The sequence below is a fragment of the Myotis yumanensis genome, unplaced genomic scaffold, assembly GCF_028538775.1.
Source record: "Myotis yumanensis isolate MYYU_CA2020_CCGP unplaced genomic scaffold, mMyoYum1.0.hap1 SCAF_12, whole genome shotgun sequence".
NCBI lineage: Eukaryota > Metazoa > Chordata > Mammalia > Chiroptera > Vespertilionidae > Myotis > Myotis yumanensis.
The window spans coordinates 32,119,155-32,124,384 of NW_027223763.1; the positions used below are offsets into that span (position 1 = coordinate 32,119,155).

The 5,230-nt window shown below is 38.1% G+C and overlaps 1 pseudogene; it reads right to left on the bottom strand.

The window, feature by feature from the left end:
• Positions 1-2,274: 2,274 nt before the first annotated feature.
• On the bottom strand, positions 2,275-3,999 carry LOC139021104 (nucleophosmin pseudogene; annotated as a pseudogene).
• Positions 4,000-5,230: the final 1,231 nt, after the last annotated feature.

A 5,230-nucleotide genomic window follows, 5' to 3' on the forward strand; every position in this document is an offset into this window, starting at 1 on the left:
ACATACCAGGCCATGCCCGGCTTTCCTTGGCACGGCACCTGCTATAGGTTGGAAGCTTCCCAGTTGTTCCATTCTGCTTTATACCCTATTTTATACCCTATTGGACTTTTGAGAATGACATTGGAGGGCAGGTGATGTGTCCCTCTGTGGCACAATGGAGGGCCTTGTTTACAAACATCCTCTTGTCTTCAGATGATGGAAGGTTCAGAAGTAAAAAGAAGAGCTGGCCGTTTAAAAAAACAGATTAGCCAAAGTAGGTTTTAAAATAGCAAGCCTTAAAGTGATTCAATGTTAATTGAATATTGAGTAAGGAAGAGGTAGGGAGTTAATTGAAAGAGTGAGCTTGGGGTTTCGGATAATTTTTTCATGATGCGAAGGAAATTATTTCAGAGTTGGGCACAGATCAAGGGAGAGAGGAGAGAGAGAGAGAGAGAGAGAGAGAGAGAGAGAGAGAGAGAGAGACAGCATGGTCTTTGGAAAGAGTAAATAAAAGCCATTTCTTTGGTGGGAAACAGGCTTGTTGGACTGTTGGTTTTTCCTTTAAGCTTGTGAAATTATATTTAAAAAAATACCATTTTGGATTGTTATAAAAAGCTACATGCTATCTGAAGAAAACTTAGGAACTATGGAAGAGCAAACAGAACAGAATAAATATCATCCATGATCTCATTGTAGATACCACTGACATTTCAGTTTATATCCTTTTAGTCGTTTTCTAAGAATATATCTCACATATAGTTATACATATATATTAAATGTTTATAAAATATGGGATCATATTGTTTAGTAACCTACCTTAAGACTTAGTCCATAAACACCTTTATAATGTAATTTTAAATCACTGCCTAGTATTCTATTGTACAGATGTCCTTTAGTTAATTCACCCAATATTGTTTCCCTGTTATAAAGAATGTTATAACTTTATTTTTGTGCTTATCTACAATTATTCCTTAGGTTATGTTTGAAATTTCAGTGCCAAATAAAATGTAAATTTCAGAACTTTTGATTTCTATTGACAAGTTAACAACCCAGAAAAATATTGCATCAGTTGTCAAGTTTATAGGGCTGCCTATGTCCTTTCAAAAGTGAGTTCTATTATTTCTCTTTTTAAAAAAATATGTTTTTATTGATTTCAGAGAGAGGAAGGGAGAGGGAGAGAAAGAAACATCAGTGATGAAAGAGAATCATTGATCGGCTGCTTCCTGCATGCCCCCTACTGGGTATCGAGCCTGAACAGGTGCCCTGAACAGGAATTGAACCGTGACTTCCTGGTTCATGGGTTGATGCTCAACCACTGGGCCACACCAGCTGGGATAGTTCCATTATTTATTTTTAAATTGTCAGTTTGATAGATAAAAGTTATGTATATTTATATTTTTTTATTTCTTTGATTATTAAGGACATTATACTTTTATAAAAAACAAATATTTGGGGGTCTGTGTTTGTAACTTTTGGATCAAGTTCTTTATTATATTTTTCTATTGGGGTGCTCATCTTTTTTTCATTGATTTTTAAAAAAATATATATTTTATTTATTTTTTTACAGAGAGGAAGGGAGAGGGATAGAGAGTTAGAAACATTGATGAGAGAGAAATATCGATCAGCTGCTTCCTGCACACCTCCCACTGGGGATGTGTCCGCAACCAAGGTACATGCCCTTGACCAAAATCGAACCTAGACCTTTCAGTTCGCAAGCTGACGCTCTATCCACTGAGCCAAACCGGTTAGGGCAGTGGTTGGCAAACTGTGGCTCGCGAACCACATGCAACTCTTTGGCCCCTTGAGTGTGGCTCTTCCGAAGCCTTAGGAGTACCCTAAGTTAATAACAATGTACCTACCTATATAGTTTAAGTTTAAAAAATTTGGCTGTCAAAAGAAATTTCAATCGTTGTACTGTTGATATTTGGCTCTGTTGACTAATGAGTTTGATGACCACTGGGTTAGGGCATTTTTCTCATTGATTTTTCAAAGCTTTATTAAAATGCTGAGTTTATCTCACATGTATAGTTTTGTCTCCTCATCACGTACATTTGAGCACTGCTGCTACTATGTCTTATCATAGCATTCTATGTATACTTAAAACCAAGCAAAGGGTGGAGTTCCATCTTTAAAAACTAAACAGGCATTTTGGACAACACATTCTTGGCAATGGTACCTGGACAGCATTTATCACACAAGGTAGGGAATGTCCTCACTCTGCATTATAAAAAGGACAGCCAGTTATCAACTGTTACAGAAATAAAATAAGATGGACATTTTTAACAAACAATTTAGCTATTTTCTTAAAAGAGACTTCTTCCACTGCCAGAGACACTGAAGATCCACATGACCAGTCATCTGGAAGCAATTCTTCATATAATTGGTGAACTTTGTGAGGAAAATCACTTTTTTCTATACTTGCTTGCATTTTTGCTTTAATATCCTCTACAGAAATAATTCCTTTTGGTGTTTTAGGAGGTTTTTTATTAATTATTATTATTTTTTAAGGATTCTCAACTTTTGATCTTGGTGTTGATGATTTTGAATCTTTTTTATTTTGGTTTGATTTTTGTGCATTTGTCTAGAGTATCTCATATATACTCCTTTAATGGAGCTTTTCTATTGTTATAGAATTTACCAGGCAACCGAAAAATACGCAGGAGTACTAGAGGCACAGGAAAAGCCCATTTATTTTCAGATGTTTCTCATGTCCTAGTACAGGACTCAGGGGAGGCTGTTTCTTTCCAAATCCTGAGCAAACCAATATGGAGGAAGCTTTCCCTTTATACCCCTTTAATTTCTTTGTCCCCTAAATATGGGATGGGACATCCGGACCTTTTGTGGGCTTTGCAAAAAGCCCCTTGTGTTGGGTTGGGGGCCGTGAGACTACATCTAAAGGCCTGGCACCAGTGCTAACTCTGTCTGGGGGTTGTGTATTGTTCATGGTTTTTGGCCTCTCTAAAATTGGAGTAGTACTTAGGTAAACAAGTCTTGCAAGACCAGATAATTAAAGAGGGGGCAGTGACTAGACCAGTGATTCTAAACCTTCCTAATGCTGCGACCCTTTAATACAGTTCCTCGTGTTGTGGTGACCCCCAATTTCATTGTTACAAATTGAACATAATTAAAGCATAGTGATTAATCACAAAAACAATATGTAATTATATATGTGTTTTCCGATGGTCTTAGGTGACCCCTGTGAAAGGGTCGTTTGACCCCCAAAGGGGTCGTGACCCACAGGTTGAGAACCGCTGGACTAGACTATAGACTAAGAAGAATGTGCATTAGGTTACTGGCACAGATTCAGATTGCTAGCCCCCCAAAATGTCTCATTTTCCCCATCACTATCTCTTTCTTTCTTTCTTTCTTTCTTTCTTTCTTTCTTTCTTTCTTTCTTTCTTTCTTTTCTTTCTTTCTTTCTTTTTGTTTTCTTCTTCTTCTTCTTCTTCTTCTTCTTCTTCTTCTTCTTCTTCTTCTTCCTCCTCCTCCTCCTCCTCCTCCTCCTCCTCCTCCTCCTTCTCCTCCTCCTCCTCCTCCTCCTCCTCCTTCTCCTTCTCCTCCTCCTCCTCCTCCTCCTTCTCTTTCTCCTCCTCCTCCTCCTCCTCCTCCTCCTCCTCCTCCTCCTCCTCCTCCTCCTCCTCCTCCTCCTTCTTCTTCTTCTTCTTCTTCTTCTTCTTCTTCTTCTTCTTCTTCTTCTTCTTCTTCTCCTTCTTCTTCTTCTTCTATTTCTGCATCACCATCACCACCATCACCATCATCATCATCATTGTCATCATTAGCAGCAAGTTTGACTTTTTTCTGTGGAAACTTTCCAGATATACTTAGGATTTTCACTTCTCCTCTTCAGCTTCTGACTCAGCATTTTCCTCTGACTGATTAAGTGCTATCCATTAATATGCCCAGGCCCTGAACCATAAGCCCAGGTGGTGTTATTTCAAAGTCCCTAAGGGAAACCATTGGTTGTACAGATATTTTCGAAGTCACCAGCTTTCCTTTAATTGAACTGCCTTCATAATTCATTCCCTCTGCTTCAACAGTCTGCAGTTCTCCCTTTGCACCAGTCCCTAAACTGACCATTCTGTATATATACTTTTAAAATGTCTCCTTTATTCATTATAGTGTGAGTATCCACACAACTGCAAAAAGAAAAAGTATGCCCAAGTAGGGAAAAGAACTCAAAATCAGAATTGATTGGATTTAAATACTGAGATTCCTAAAACTTATTTTTCTCTGCTATGATGACTTAGCTTTAGACAGGTCATTGGCTTCTGTTTGTGTTTTAGATTTTGGGAGTGACTCATAGGCACTTAGCAAAAGTAGCTGATTAAATTAACCTTATCAGTAATGACGTTGTTGTTGGGCTTCCTTGCTCTCAGACACTCAGCTCACCAACTGGTCAGTATTTAGTTGGCAGCCTGGTCTCCAGTGAAAGCAATGTGTGTTAAGTCTCACTTTAACAAGTTTAATAGTACATCAATACAGACAGTAGTTGCTCTATTGTATCCAGACGTTATTAAAATTAAGAAGTGGTACGCTAAAGTGTTTGTTTTCCTTATTCACACAAAACAGATGCTCAAGACTCACTTTACTTAGACATAGTAAATTAGGGTCGGCTGTGTTGAGTTAATTGAATACTTTGCCTTCTCTGGAAGAATAAATGTTGTAGCAATTTTCCTGCTCTTGCTGTATTTAAAAACAATACATGATATTCTTAATACAATTTGATGGTGTTCAAATGCCTAGTTGGAATTCAAGGTTTATAAAACCAGATTCTTATGTAGCAGGTTGGGAAAGTGTTGAGAACTGAATTGTGTGTCCTCCTCCCCTCACATTCATATATTTTAGTCCTGAACCCAATGCGGCTATATTTGGAAATAAAGATTTAAGAGGTAATTGAAATTAAATGAGGTTAACAATTTTATACAACTGGTAAATTTATAAGAAGAGAGATGAGAGAGACCTTTCTTTCTCTCTCTCTCCCTCCCCTCCCCTCTCTCCTCCCACTTCCCATCACTGCAACAGAGGAAAGGCCATGTGAGAAAGGTGGATATCTGCAACCAAGAAGAGAGCTCTCACCAGACACTGACCCTGCTGACTCCTTGATCTTGGACTTCTAGCTTCCATGACTGCAAGAAAACAAATTTCTGTGTTTAAGCCAACCAGTCTATGATATTTTATTACGGCAGCCCAAGTCCACTGAGAGAGAAAAAATACATTTCTGAAGGGAATCTACAGTAGTTAGAGACTGAAA